This window comes from Dama dama, chromosome X (genome assembly GCF_033118175.1).
Source record: "Dama dama isolate Ldn47 chromosome X, ASM3311817v1, whole genome shotgun sequence".
Taxonomy (NCBI): Eukaryota; Metazoa; Chordata; class Mammalia; order Artiodactyla; family Cervidae; genus Dama; species Dama dama.
Window position 1 is genome coordinate 19,559,431 of NC_083714.1, and position 16,709 is coordinate 19,576,139.

Below are 16,709 nucleotides of genomic sequence, written 5' to 3' on the forward strand. Positions count from 1 at the left end.
TAGAGAATGGAATGTTCCTGCTAGCAAATCCACTTAGCCTTCTCCATCCCACCTAAAGTATGTTAATGAAGAAATTCATTCTCCGTGTGTGTGTGTGTTTGTGTGAGTGATCAAAAAACCTTAGAATTTCAACACGTCCTTACCCAAGTGTGATGACTGTGCAGTAGGCAGGCACTGAACTGGCTGTTTTATTTTCCCAGGGTTCAGATGAGCCCTGGCACATCATCAGGTGGTAAATCTCTCATTGGCAACTGTCTTTGATAAGAACAGAGACTTGCACTCCTGTGTGTGTGTGCTCCTGGCTGACTAAAGGCTAATGTCTCCTGCCAAATTTCTCTTTGGAGGACCTGAACTCCAGCCCTAACACCATTGCATCCCACTCAGAGCTGCCTTGGCCCCTCTGCATGGGAAAGGGAGGAGAGGGTGTTCTATTCTGTTTTAAGATGAGGAAACAGAATCTCAAAGAAGTTAGCTTTTATAACTTCAAATAGTAAAGGGTGGAAACAAACTGACTCTAGAGCTCATGAGGTTTCACTATACTGAAGGTAGAAAAATGCAATTTTTGTAAACAGCTGATAGCTAGTAGTGCAGTGATTGACTTTAAAGGTGTTTGAAGTAGTTGGGGTTTCACTGGCTGCTTGTGGAAGGCCTGATTTGTTGGGAGCAGTGCCTGGTGCATAATGATGGCTATATAGGTGTTTAACATTTGCCACAGCCACAAGCGTAGACTCTGAGCAGCTTAGATGTCTCAAGTATGTCATAACTATCATGTGTACACTGTTTCCTGATCTAGACTTAAAGGGAACAATTCCCTTAAAATATAAGGAATTTTAAGCCAGTGAGAATTTCTGTAAACTAAGGTAGTGTTTCTGTGACACTCAGCGGTGGTGGTTTAGTTGCTAAGTTGTGTCCAACTCTTGCAACCCCATGGACTGTAGCCAGCCAGGCCCCTCTGTCCATGGGATTCTCCAGGCAAGAATATTGGAGTGGGTTGCCATTTTCTTCTCCAGGAGATCTTCCTGATCCAAGAATTGAACCTGGGTCTCCTGCATTGCAGGCAGATTCTTTACCAACTGAGCTATAAAGGAAGCCTCATGACACTCAGTGAGGCCACAATAATGTCAAGAAGGCTATTTATATAACCCCATCTGTATAAAGCGAGATTAGATCTTTGTGACACTCATTAACCTTGTTGCTAATCTTTAACTCTTGATGTGGGCTTAATCTCTGCTTATCTAAAGATACCAAGTTATGAGAAGCTTGTGGATTCAGACCAAGACCCACTCATAAAATCTACATCATTTCAAAAAAAAAATCTACATCATTTCAATAAAGGCTTGGCAGAAGTGTTCCTCTGGAACATCTATTTGAAGTAATTTTCTTTGGAAAATAATAATATAAACAATGTTAAAAGAAAATTATTTGAAGTATTCAAGGTAACATATTTTGAAATATCTTAGGCTCCTCAAGGAACAACATAAATGATAATATACAATCATGAGATCTGTTTCATAAAGCAGATCCACAAAATATTTCTGTCAGGAAATTCTTCCTGTTAGCATGACTCAACTGTCTTCCTACTTTTACCTTATTAAGATTGCAGAGGCCACCCATTCCCAAGGTATTTTTTTCATACCCAACCTGAGATTTTTTTCAATACAAATTTAAATTCACTCTCTTTCTATTTCTACTTTTCTCTTTTTCTGAGGGAGTGATTTTATAATGACCATTGCCAATTTTTAAATATTTTAAGACCTACCATCTCAGAGATATGTGTCAGAGAAAACTTGTATTATCAAAATTTTAGGTAGAGCATTTATAAAATTGCTGAATAAATTGATAGCGATTTTTATTCTACAATGTAGAAGCTTATCCAAATGACTTCATATTTAGGAATTTTGTGTTATTAAAGTCTTGAGAAATTGATGTATCAAATTTATGTACCAAATTTATTGGTAGTGCTGAATTTGAATGCTTGTGAATAAATAAATCTCTTTTACAAATACGAATTTCAGATGTCTCTAGGAAAAGAAATTATATTTTTAATTAACATTTAATTAAATATTTAATATTGAATTTAATTTAATATTTAATTAAATAATTATAAATGTACATACATACATATAGCTACATATATACCTTTATAAGTTTGGGCCAGATACACAGAAAGCACTAAAATATTTCCATAATATCTCTGCTATTTAAAATAATATTTCCACCATACTGACATCTATGCAGCTAGTGCTCCACCGCCAGGACAAGTGAGCGTGTTCTGTGAGCCTTGGCAGGCAGAATGCTATGGACACTTCTGGAAAACCACCTGACCCACCACTTGCAAAACAACTCAGGTTAGCAATAGCAGGAATCCCCTACTACTCACAGTGCAAAGGAAAGAAATTAATCTGCTGCTGCTGCTGCTAAGTCGTGTCAGTCGTGTCCAACTGTGCGACCCCACAGATGGCAGCCCACCAGGCTCCTCTGTCCCTGGGATTCTCCAGGCAAGAATACTGGAGTGGATTGCCATTTCCTTCTCCAAGAAGTGAATCTAGGACCACCCATTAGAAGAAAGAACACCCTGGTTTCTCCTTCTTTTCTCCCAGTTTCCCATCATAGCCTGACATTAGCCAAACACAGCAGGAGGCTAGTTTCCATGGAAGCCTGAAAAAACACAACTTGCCAGAGTGCCCTCTCCCTTCCACTTTTCCCCCAATTTGGGGAGAGCAGATAAAGGGCAAGCAGAGGATCAGCACAACAGCCAACAAGCTTTGAGACATGCTAGGTTAAACAAAGAACAATCAATTTCTGAACTGTGGGATTTCTCATATACCTATGATTCTGCACAGAAGGGATATATTATGCAGTTGAAAACGGAGCTCTTATGCCAGATATTGCACAGGACAAGGACTATCCTTTGAGAAACTCTATCTTCATCTGGACTAACCCAAGAGAACAGAACTGATCTTATGGATATTGCTCTGCATTGGTTGCAAGAGTAAATGGTCTCCTAATAGATACCATCTACTCTCTTCTTGCGGTAAAGGCAATGGCACCCCACTCCAGTACTCCTGCCTGGAAAATCCCATGGACGGAGGAGCCTGGTAGGCTGCAGTCCATGGGGTCGCGAAGAGTCGGACACGACTGAGCGACTTCACTTTCACTTTTCACTTTCCTTCATTGGAGAAGGAAATGGCAACCCACTCCAGTGTTCTTGCCTGGAGAATCCCAGGGACGGGGGAGCCCGGTGGGCTGCTCTCTATGGGGTCGCACAGAGTCGGACACGACTGAAGTGACTTAGCAGCAGCAGTAGCAGCACTCTCTTCTTGAGAACAGTGAAGAAAATTCGAAGTATAAAAGTAGATAAGAAAAAAAGTAGATAAGAGTATCCATGCGGCTTTTTCTCTGCTTCCCCGAGGGGCCATTCTAGAATTTACTTTTTTTTTTCTTTTTTTTAATAATCCTTGCACCCAAGACCCTGGCATTCCACACTTTGAACTCTCAAACTGGAGATTAAATTATCAAAAAAAAAAAAAAAAAATGACTGCTCAATGTTATGTGCCAGCCTGGATGGGAGCGAGTCTAGGGGGAAATGGATATGTATGGCTGAATCTCTTTGCTGTCCAGCTGAAACTATCACAACATTGCTAATCGGCCATACTGCAATACAAAATGAAAAGTTTAATAAAAAGGAAAAAATAATCAAAAAAACCGACACTGTTCAAGGACACCATTTGGGGAAAATCTTGCTTTTTACCGGCTCTTACATTTGTTTTTGGCTGATATAGTTCAAGGTGATTTACCAAGACAGGTCCATCTGCCAGGCATTCAAAAGGCTGGCAAAGGCCAGACATTCTCAAGTGGTGGAAGAGGCAATGAAAATAAAAGAGCACCCAAAGCATGATGTTTTTTTGCATGCTTCTCTTACCATAGACACTTAAGAAAACAAAAATAAAAAGTAATTACTGAAAGCTATCACAGCACGATTTGCTGAGTCACTGAATTAAATTTTTTTAAATAGACCTGTTTATTTCTAGAGGACTGTTGATTTTTAATAGAGATGTTACTATTTGAATCCAAGTGGGGTTTTTTGGTCCACTTATATATCCAATGCTAAGGCTGTGTCAAGTAGCAGTTAGCTGTGTATCAGACATAAAGAAATAGTAAGAAAAAAGACAAAGTTTAGGGCACTATGAGCTTTATCAGAGCTTGTTAGTTGAAGAATTCTTGTGCTAAATATATTGCAAAAGACCTTTAAACTTGGGATCAAGAAAGATTTCATCCTGGCCTCCCTACTTAGTAGTTGTGTGACCTGATCTGGTCATTTATTGTTTCCAATTCCCTCATCTGGAAAATGAGATTGAAAGAAAATGCATGTCCTATATCCTTCGGTCATCATTGAGAGACAAATGAGATCATGTCTGGAAAAACACTTCTAAATTATCAACTGCTTCTCTGTGAAAGAGGATGGCTGAACAAAGATGTACACTTTATTTGGAATTAACCCAGAGGTCTTAACATGCTAAAATATCTGAAAAATGAAATCAGCCTTCTTTCTTTCCTGTCCTCAGAGACTTAAGTTTTCTACAAGCAACTCATAAAATTAGTGCCCCAGTGGAAATGCAATCTAATTTGAGTAGTATTAGCACTGAGAAACTCCTTGGAGGCCAAGGGTGTTTCCTCTTTCACACTGCTGTGAACAGCATTGATGTGGTCCTGAAAATTACTGCAATATCTCATATCTCTAAATTGCAGGTTTTCTCTTCTGATTCACCTAGGTATTACCTTCCCCATATCTCTGCCTATGAATTATTCTCTTCTGCCCAAGCCATATTCTTGGCAGCAGACAGCAAGTTAACCTTCATGTGCGATGCTCCAAGCCCTCTGAGTACTAGCATTTCAATAAACAGAGCTACTTTAGTCAGTAAAATGACAGTAGGTCACACCATAACGAAGTAAGTTTTCTAGAAGATCTGAAACCTAGAATAGCATCAGAATTGACTTCAGAAATCATCTTCCCAAATGGTTTATAAATTTTTTTAATAGGACATGCCTTTTATAAAATGAAATCATGGATAGAGCACCATATAAAATAGATTTAGTAAAATATGCTTTGGCTGAAGAGGGAGACAGAACCCCAACATATTACTCAGTCTTTTTGTTTCTTTGCAGATGCTAAGATTCCACTTAACCATTTTAAAACTATAGTCCAGTCCCCTCTTCCCTCCAGAGTTTCATTCCCTCCTACAACAACTACCATTGACTTATTCAACATTGCATCACTTTCAGTGGTCTGTCCTCCCAAGGAAGGCTCTCTTATTTTTGAACAGCTTTACTTATTTGTTTAGAAAATTCATTCTCAAGTTTTGTTGGTTTCCTTATAGCTTCTCTATTTTTTGGACCTAGGACAAAACTAGATTGTGCTCTATCCAATGTATTTGAGTCAATGATCACATTCCTTTGAAAAAAGAATTTTACAAGCCAAACATCTCTGATTTTTTTAATGTCTCATAATGTGAGAATGTGTGATACTAATCTTTTTTATTCAAATTGCTTTCCTTTGGATTAACTTCAGGTTGTTAATGTCAGTTTTAATTTGTATGCCCAGAACTGTGAACAGTAATTCCTATCTTGATTGCAACCATCAACTCTTTCATTTGAAACATTCTATTTCTGTTAATGTGGCCTATAATTGCAATTGATTTGGAGGAGATCCATAGAGCTTAGTCAACAAACACAGATCTTCTTTAATATGCTACTATAGAGCAACATCTCTCATATTTTAAACTTGTAAAAATGTTTTTATGGCTTCATGTGGTTAGTTTCCTTTGCTGTGGCTCCTGAAGTCAGTTACACAGTTTTGTTAAAAGATTTCCAGGCTTTTGTCATTTAAAAAGTCTACTTCGTGGGATTCAGTAAATCAATGACTATTTATTCACATTTTATAACACAGACACCATCTTTTTAGTAATGACATGTAGGTCTTTGTTGATATAAATTTTGTTGCAAAAAAAATGGATTATTTCAGATCCAAGCTATATAATCATGGATACCCATTTATATCTGACATAAAGAACTTTCCTTCCATAGAATTTTTGAGGTTTGGAGAGGGGTGACTATAAGCCTGAAAGGATAACAAATCTGCTAAGCCGATTTGGTTATACTCCCATGGTGCTATGAGTCTGTAATTTCAAAAGTCCTCCAAACCAGGCATTTTATCTACTGTTAAATACATGAATTTTTAAACACCAGAAGATTGGTCTGAATTTTTGTTCTTCCCTAGGAATTTCCTCAACTGTGTGGGTTTCAACCAGATACTTTGCTTTCCTTGAAAATACTTTCATGTGGCTTTATAATATTTATTCAACATTATCTTCCATTAGTTCTCTATTTTTAATTGTTGCTAACTATTTCAGTATGTAGCTATTACATGGTGCAGAACTGAATTGTCTATGTTGATGTCTGAGGAGACCATGACCCATTTTATTTGCTGCTTGGTCAGCCCTGGTATTCATGGCAGGTTTTCTGGATATTTCTGATGAAGTCTTTAAGCACATGTAATTCTGAAAACACATTCCCATTCAGTAAGACTTATACAGGATGGTAAGCCCAACATGGCAAAAGGTTTCTAAAAAATTCCATAAACATTAAGCATATTTATGTCATAGCATTAAGTTTGGTCAATTTGAAACTTACTGTATCGTAGTATAAGAGGCATTTTGTTTGCTTGTGTTTACTTTCCCAGGGGTAAGTGCATTTTGGTTAACCACAATGGCAAACTTAGTCAAGACATTTCTGTCAACAAATCCTACTGCTTAACAAAGTCACATTCTTAGTTTCTAGGATAGCAGACTGGATTCTAAGTAATAAGGTGTTTATAAGGTGTGCTGTAAATCTGGGACTATAAACATGTCTACTCTCTGTTAAACCTGCTGCTGTGCATGGGGTACAATAAGCTCCCTTTTCAGTTTTATGGTGGCCAGTGTGTTGGCTTGCCAGTCTTGATTGCTGTTGATTCTACGGTTCCCAAGTCTCCTGCCAAGCTCTTGACCCAAGTCATGCTCTCTGGTGATGTCATAATGAAGCTAAGAATTTGCTCATTCACTCTCCCTTCAGGGATGCCCCCGGAGTCACATACCTTCCCTATTAGTCACACACTAGTTGGAGAATAACATCTTGAAAAAAAACTAAGGCCTCTCTTTCCCCTAATTTCAAATGTCTACATTTTTAGATCTTTCATAATAAGCTTATAGATATAGTAAGATGAATGATACCTTTATAGAAATTATTTTTCACATGGTTTTTTCTCAAGAGTTAACAGCATTATTTTTTTTACAAACAAAATTTTCTCTACATTCATAAGCAAATCTATTTCAATTCAACACATATTTATAAAACACAGAACCTGGTATTTGAGATTACCACCATGGTTACTCAATATGTCAGCAAATTTGGAAAACTAAGCAGTGGCCACAGGACTGGAAAAGGTCAGTTTTCATTCCAATCCCAAAGAAGGGCAATACCAAAGAATGTTCAAGCTGCAATACAATTGTACTCATTTCACATGCTAGCAAAATTATGCTTAAAATCCTCCAAGCGAGGCTTCAGCAGTATGCGAACCAAGAACTTCCAGATGTACAAGCTGGGTTTAGAAAATGCAGGGGAAACGGATATCAAATTGCCAACACACTTGTTGGATCACAGAGAAAGCAAGGGGATTCCAAAAAAAAAAAAAAATCTACTTCTGCTTCATTGACTATGATTAAGCCTTTGACTGTACGGATCACAACAAAATGTGGAAAATTCTTAAAGAAATAGAAGTACCAGGCCATCTTGCCTGTCTCCTAAGAAACCTGTATGTGGGTCAAGAAGCAACAGTTAGAACCAGACATGGAACAACTGACTAGTTCAAAATTAGGAAAGGAGTATGACAAGGCTATATGTCACCCTGGTTATTTAACGTCTATACAGAGTACATCATTCAAAATGTCAGGCTGGGTAACTCACAAGCTAGAATCAGGATTGCTGGGAGAAATATCAACAACCTCAGACTGGCAAATGATATCACTCTAACGGCACAAAGTGAAGAGGAGGTAAAGAGCCTCCTGATGAAGGTGAAAGAGGAGAGTGAAAAAGCTGACTCGAAACTCAGCATTCAAAAAACTAACACCATGACATCAAGTCCCATCACTTCATGGCAAATAGAAAGCGGGAAAAGTGGAAGCAGTGACATATTTTCTTTTCTTGGGCTCCAAAATCACTGCAGACAGTGACTGCAGCCATGAAATTTAAATATGCTTGCTCCTTGAAAAGAAAGTCATGACAAACCTAGACAGTGTATTAAAAAGCAGAGATATCACTTTGCTGACAAAATCCATATAGTCAGTGCTATGGTTTTTCCAGTAGTCATGTATGGATGTGAGAGTTGGATCATAAAGATGGTTGAGTGCTGAAGAACTGATGCTTTTGAATTGTAGTCTAGAGAAGACTATTGAGAGCCCCTTGGACAATAAGGAGATTAAATCAGTCAGAAGACTATTGAGAGTCCCTGGGACAACAAGGAGATCAAATCAGTCAATCCTAAAGGAAATCAACCCTAAATACTCATTGGAAGGACTGATACTGAAGCTGAAGCTCCAGTACTTTGGCCACCTGATGCAAAAAGCCAAGTCACTGAAAAATACCCAGGTACTAGGAAAGATAGAAGGCCAAAGAAGGGAGTGGCAGAGGATGAAATGGTTGGATAGCATCATCAACTCAGTGGACATGAATTTATGCAAACTCCAAGAGCTAGTGGAGGAACAGAAGAACCTGGCATGCTATATTCCACAGGGTCTCAGAGAGTTGGATGTGACTTAGGGGCTGAACAACAACAACAACCATGGTTACTGATGTCAAACATTGGGGGCAGGGAGGAAGAGAGGAAACTGGTAGTACATCTGAATGTTTAAATTACATGATGTCAAATATACCTCTTTGGAAAAATCTGATCAATTTTAAGGTCTTCACTTTTCACCCAAATATTGGGTGTTTCTATAAATATACCTGCATCTTGTCTTACTTTACACTTTAATTAGCTTACTCAAAGTGCTCATAGAACATGTTCCAGAGATCCTGTTAAATCAAATATAAAAACAAAAACAAACAAGAAAACCTCAACAAAAATTCTCTAAAATCCATTGGGTTTAAATTTAGTCCAAAAAAATAGCTCATGTATTTGTACACTTTTTGTTTCTCAGAAGAACACTACCAAGATAGCATCAGTGTTTCAACCAGGTATGAACAATGGCCCATAAATAAATGACCAAAAACTACAAGTTAACTTCTCATGGACCATAGACTTGGAGCTTACCTATGTCTTCTGACATGTCAGAATTTTTCCTCTGACACTTCATATTTAATGAGTGCTTTGGGGGAGAATATTTTCTTCAGGAAGAACATCAGGAAAAAATAAAAATCTTATAAAAGATTTTATAAAAATAAAAATAAAAAAGCAACTAAAATCTTTGACCATAGATTTAAAGGCTATTTTTGGAAAGTTCTTTGAGCTATTTTGTCCACAATTATATACCTATGCATTTGACACTCAATTTGTCAATTAACGTGAAAAAGGCAAAAAATATTTCCCTAAGCAATTTTTCAAACTTCACTGATATATTTTGTAAGGAAAAAGTTCTTGTAGATCCCCAACAATGAAATATTTTTATCATGATGTTAATTAAACTTTTTGATTTTATATAATAAAACTTAAATAAATCTAAGAGCAAAAATAGGCTCATAAAATCCATAAAATTAAATATTAATTTAATATGAGTTATATGGTTGCTTTAGTGATACAAAATTACAATTTAACTTATGAATATGATAAACTTTTTAGTAGCACGAGATTTTATGCTTCATGAGGACTAACCCATGTCTGGTTTTTCTTACCATTATGTGATCTTAAGAACTATCTGAAGAGAAAGTGAGACAATGGTCCCTATTAATATGAACAACTTTTAAAATACTGAGCAGATCAAAGATGTATAATACTCTACACTGAAAACTTTAGGATATACCCAGGTTCGATCCCTGGGTTGGGAAAATCCCCTAGAGAAGGGAATGACTACCCACTTCAGTATTCTTGCCTAGAGAATTCCATGGACAGAGAAGTCTGGCGGTCTACAGTCTATAGGGTCACAGAGTCAGACACAACTGAGTAACATTTTCACTTTCAAAAGAATCTACATAGACAAATGCAGGGGCATATTAGTTAATGGATGAGAAGATTTGGTATTTAAAGATGTCAATGTACCCAGAAACTAATGTATCAATTCAAAGTAATCTGCTCAAAATCTAAGAGGTGACCTCTTAGTAGAAATTGATAATTCTAAAATTCATATGCAAAAGAAAAGGCTTATGAATAGACCAGTAAATCTTTAAGAACAATAAATTTTAAAACTGGAGGTCTTACTACCATATATTAAGACGCACTGTTCAATTCGATTCAGTCACTCAATCGTGTCCGACTCTTTGCGACCCCATGGACTGCAGCACGCCAGGCCTCCCTGTCCATCACCAACTCCGGGGAGTTTACTCAAACTCGTATCCATCGAGTCAGTGATGCCATCCAGCCATCTCATCCTCTGTTGTCCCCTTCTCCTCCCACCTTCAGTCTTCCCCAGCATCAGAGTCTTTTCAAATGAGTCAGCTCGTCACATCAGGTGGCCAAAGTATTAGAGTTTCAGCTTCAACATCAGTCCTTCCAATGAACACTCAGGACTGATCTCCTTTAGGGTGGACTGGTTGGATCTCCTTGCAGTCCAAAGGACTCTCAAGAGTCTTCTCCAACACCACAGTTCAAAAGCATCGATTCTTCAGTGCTCAGCTTTCTTTACAGTCCAACTCTCACATCCATACAAGACTATTGGAAAAACCATAGCCTTGACTAGATGGACCTTTGCTGGCAAAGTAATGTCTCTGCTTTTTAATATGCTGTCTAGGTTGGTCATAACTTTCAAATCCTAAAAGATGATGCTGTGAAAATGCTGCACTCCATATGCCAGCAAATTTGGAAAACTCAGCAGTGGCCACAGGACTAGAAAAGGTCAGTTTTCATTCCAACCCCGAAGAAAGGCAAAGCCAAAGAATGCTCAAACTACCACACAATTGCACTCATCTCACACGCTAGTAAAGTAGTGTTCAAAGCCTGCAAGCCAGGCTTCAGCAATACGTGAACTGTGAACTTCCAGATGTTCAAGCTGGTTTTAGAAAAGGCAGAGGAACCAGAGATCAAATTGCCAGCATCCACTGGATCATCAAAAAAGCAAGAGAGTCCCAGAAAAACATCTATTTCTGCTTTATTGACTATGCCAAAGCCTTTGACTGTCTGAATCACAATAAATTGTGGAAAATTCTGAAAGAGATGGGAATACCAGACCACCTGACCTGCCTCTTGAGAAATCTGAATGCAGGTCAGGAAGCAACTGTTAGAACTGGACATGGATCAACAGATTGGTTCCAAATAGGAAAAGGAGTACATCAAGGCTGTATATTGTAACCCTGCTTATTTAACTTATATGCAAAGTACATCATGCAAAATGCCAGGCAGGATGAAACACAGGCTAGAATCAAGATTTCCAGGAGAAATATCAAGAATCCCAGATATGCAGATGACACCATCCTTATGGCAGAAAGTGTAGAAGAACTAAAGATCTTCTTGATGAAAGTGAAAGAGGAGAGTGGGAAAAGTTGGCTTAAACCTCAACATGCAGAAAACTAAGATCATGGCATCTGGTGCCATCACTTCATGGAAAATAGATGGGGAAACAGTGGAAACAGTGACAGATTTTATTTTGGGGGAGCTCTAAAATCACTGCAGATGGTGACTGCAGCCATGAAATTAAAAGGAGCTTACTCCTTGGAAAGAAAGTTATGACCAAGACTCACTGTAAGCTGTACTAATTATAAAAGTGTAGTGTTGATGAAATTATAGGCAGCCTGACAAATGGAACACAACAGAGTCCATAAGCAAAGAAATAAATGTACATTCATTCACCTGATTTATGGCAAAGGTCGATGCTACACTGAAGTACAGAAAGTATGGCCTTTTCAATAAGTAGTGCTGGGTCAATTACATTTAATACCAAAAAAGTGTTTCTTGACCCCTACTTTATACCATATAAAAATTAATTCCAGATTGATTGCAGATCTAAATGCGAATGGTGAAACAAATAAACCCTTTTAAGTGAAAACAAAGGTAATATCTTTGTTCCCTGGGAAGAGTCAAAGATTGCTTAAACAGGACACTAAAATCACTAACCATTAAAAATTATAATCTATAATAAAATAAAAGGAACTGAAAAAGCTTAGTTACTTCTGCTTCTGGAATAGATTGAGTAATATGGATCATATTCATTCCTCCAATTGAAATAAGAACAACAACAACAACAAGAAAAAAAAAAACAGAAAAGAAACAATGACAAAAAATGAAAAACAAAATACATGAAGCTACTACAAAGAGTTGGACATGACTGAGCAACTGACCAACAGCAGTAGCTGTTCTTGAGACATCAGAAATTAAGACATAAAGGACAGTGATCACTAGGAGACGGAGAGCAAATGAAGCAAGCTCTATTATTACCCTGGCTTACTCTCTTGAGACAGTTTATAGTCTTCAGTTTAGGTGGGGCAACTCAGGAGAAGCCAAGAAGACTCCCTGAGTTGAGGAGGCAGACCTTATCCAGGAGATCAAGGAAGCTAGAGTTTACAGGACAAAGTACTGAACAGGACAGAGCTTCACAGAGAAATAATTTTAGAGATAAATGCTTAACTGACTTCTGACTGGTACATGAATATGAGGAAACCATCTGAATCCAAGAAAAGAATGATGAGAGTGCAGTGCCTTTTTGCACTAACCAGGCAATAAACCTGATGATTCACAAGACATGGGAAATAACTCAAATGGAGTTGCTTCAGTAAAAGGGAAGAAATTTAAAATTACCCTTAGACTAAATGCTACTCTGATTCCATCTAACAACTCTTAAAAGCAAACTTAAAAGGATTAAACTGTTTCCTAGTAATTTAAATGGGGTAGCTAAGAGTCGGACACAATTGAGCAACTTCACTTTCACTTTTCCTTTCATGCGTTGGAGAAGGAAATGGCAACCCACTCCAGTGTTCTTGCCTGGAGAATCCCAGGGATGGGGGAGCCTGGTGGGCTGCCATCTATGGGGTTGCACAGAGTCAGACACGACTGAAGCGACTTAGCAGCAGCAGCAGTAATTTAAATACAAATTTTAAGAATACAAAATGTCCATAACCCAAGAAGGTAAAATCACAATGCCAATTAAGTAGGCATCTAATTAAAGATTATCAGACATAGAAAGGAGTCAAAAAATATATCGCATAATGAGGACAAAAATCAACCAACTGAAACCAAGTCAGAATGACACAAATGTTAGAATTACCAGATGGGCATTACAAAGTTATTTTTATAACTGTATTCCAGATGTTTAAAAAAATTAAGTCGAGAAAGAGAAGAAATAAAAAACTCAAAGCAAACTTACAGAGGTGAAAAGACAGTTATATTTTTAAAGTACTAAAAGGAAAAAAACTGTCAAACTACAAATTTATACCCAGCAAAAATATATTTTAGAATAAATATTCATCACTAGTAGATCTTAAGATAATAGAAAAATAATACTAAATAGAAAACTAGAGCCACACAAAGGAATGAAGAGCATAATGGTAACTACATGATAAACTACTTGGTAAATAAGTAAGATTTTTCTTATTATTTAAATATCTTATTAAATATAATAATAACAATGTTTTGTGGGATGCATATGTATAAACACATAATGAAAACAAGCATTAAAGCCAGGAGGATAAAAATTAAAGTATACTGTACAACAGTTCTTATATATATATATATGTGAAGTGGTATAATATCATTTGAAAGTAAATTGTGGTAGATTAGAGTTGTTTAACATAAAACAAGCACCTATATGATGAAACAATTATAGTTAATAATCCAGCAAAAGAGAGAATATGGAATCATTTAAAAACATAATAAAAACACCATTAATTAAAAGACAATGATTGTCATACTGGATTTTTAAAAATCAATACTCAATTATATAAAGCATACCAAAAAAATTTTAAATATGAAGACACAAATAGTGAAAAGTAAAAGGATGATAAATGATATACCACACTAAAACTAGTCAAAAGAAAGCTAGAATGGCTATAATTATATCAGAGAAATATATTTTAAAGCAAAGAATATTTCTATGGATTAAAAAAAAAGGTGATTTATAATATTAAAGTAGTGACAACATCAAGAGGACACAATTCCAAACATGTATCTGTGTAATAAAAGAGCTGCAAAAAACATGTAGAAATAGACACAGTCACAAATTAAAATTTCAATACTGTACTCTCAATAATGGATAAAACAAGTAGACAGAAAGTCTGCAAACATACAGAAGATTTTCATATTGACAACTACTTTGATTCAATTGACATTTTAAAGCTCTCTCCTCAAAAACATCATTCTTTTCAAGTCCACCCAGAACATTTATCAAGATAGACCATATTCTGGGCCATAAAACCAAGTCTAATAAATTCATAAAGATTCAAGTCATGTAAAATATGTTCTCTGACTATAGTGAAAATAAATTAGAAATCAATAAAAGAAAGAGATCTGAAAAATCTCTAAATAAATAACATGTAGAACCTAAATAATATTATTATGTGATTCATGGGTCAAAGAAGAAACCAAGAGAAGAATTAGGCAATATTTTGAAGTGAATGAAAATAAAACCACAGTTATAGAATGTTGCTGAAACATCTATTAGAGGAGAATTTATAGCATTAAGGGCCTACAGTAGAAAATAAGAAAGGTCTCAAATTCATAACCTCAGCTTTTACCTTAAGAAAGTAAAGGAATAACAAACTAAGGAAATAAAAAACCTTATAATGGAAATAAATGAAAAGAAAAATAATAGAGAATATAAATTAAACCAGTAACTGGCTTTTGAGAAGACAAATAAAATTGATAAAACTCTACCCAGACTGACCAGAAAAAAAGAAAGAAGGCATAAACTGCTAATTTGAAGAATGAGAAGTGCTATCATGATAGGTTCAGTCTCTACAGACACTAAAATGATAAGGGGATATTATGAACAACTTTACATCAATGAATTCTAACATAGATAGACAAATAACTTGAAAGTACAAACTACCAAAACTCAATCGAGGAAAAAAATAGAGAGATGGCCCTGTCTAGTAAGGAAACTGAATTTGTAGTTAAGTTTTCCTATACAGAAAACTGCAAGCCCAATGACTTGCTGGAGAACTCTACCAAACTTGTATGGAAGAAATATGAATTCCACACAAACTCTTCAAAAAACATTGAGAGGGGAATATTTCCCGAGTCATTCTATGAAGCCACTGTTGTTGCTGTTCAGTCACTCAGTCATGTCCGACTCTTTGTGACCCCACAGACTGCAGGACTCCAGGCTTCCCTGTCCTTCACTATCTTCCGAAGTTTGCTAAAACTCATGTCCATTGAATCGGACATGCCATTCAACCATCTCATCCTCTGCCATCCCCTTCTCCTCCTGCCTTCAATCTTTCCTAGCATTAGGGTCTTTTCCAATGAGTCTGCTCTTCACATCAGATGACCAAAATACTGGAGCTTTAGCCTCAGCATCATCCCTCCAATGAATATTTTCGGTTTATTTTCTTTAGGATTGACTTGTTTGATCTCCTTGCTGTCCAAGGGACTCTCAAAGAGTTTTCTCCAACATCATAGTTTAAAAACATCAAATTTTCAGCACTCAGCCTTCTTTATGGTTCAGCTCTCACATTTCCAATAACTGATGAACATGGACACAAAACTTGTTTACAAATTTTTAGCAAAGCTAATCATGGCCAAGCTGAGTTTATCCCAGGAATACAGAGCTAGTTTAGCATTTGAATGCCAATTAATGTAATTCAACATACTAAAAAGCTGAGAAGGAAGAAAACACTTCATCTGAATAGATAGAGAAAAGGTATTTAACAAATCAAATATTCATTTCTGATAAAAACTCAGTAAACTAGGAATAGAAGGGAACTTCTCAACATGATAAAGGGCATCTAAAGAAAATAATCTCTGGCAGCATACTTTAATGTTGAAAGACTAAATTTTTTCCCCAAAGATCAGGAACAGGACATGGATATTCATTCCCATCCCTTGCTATTCAGCATTATACTAGAGAATCTGACCAGTGCATTAAGAGAGAAAAAAGACATCTGTATTGAAAGAAAGAGCAAAAATCATGTGTTTTTTTTTTTTACCAGATTAATGATCATCTATGTAGAAAGTCCAAGAAACTCTACAAAAAGCTACTAGAACGAGAAAGTTAATTTCAGTGAGATTTCAGTGTGCATAACTGACATAAAAATCAATGAGAGTTCAATATACCAGCAATGTACAGTTTAAAGTTGAAATAAAAAATATTATTTCCACCTGCATAAAAATATGAGATATTTAGGTATACATCTGCCCAATATTTTATAAGACCTGAATGCAGAAAAACTGTAAAACATTGCTGAGAGAAATTTAAGAAAAATGTACCTGATTCAACAGACTGGTTCAAAAATGGGAAAGGAGTACATCAAGGTTGTATATTGTCACCCTGTTTATTTAACTTTTATGCAGAGTACATTATGTGATATGCTCGGCT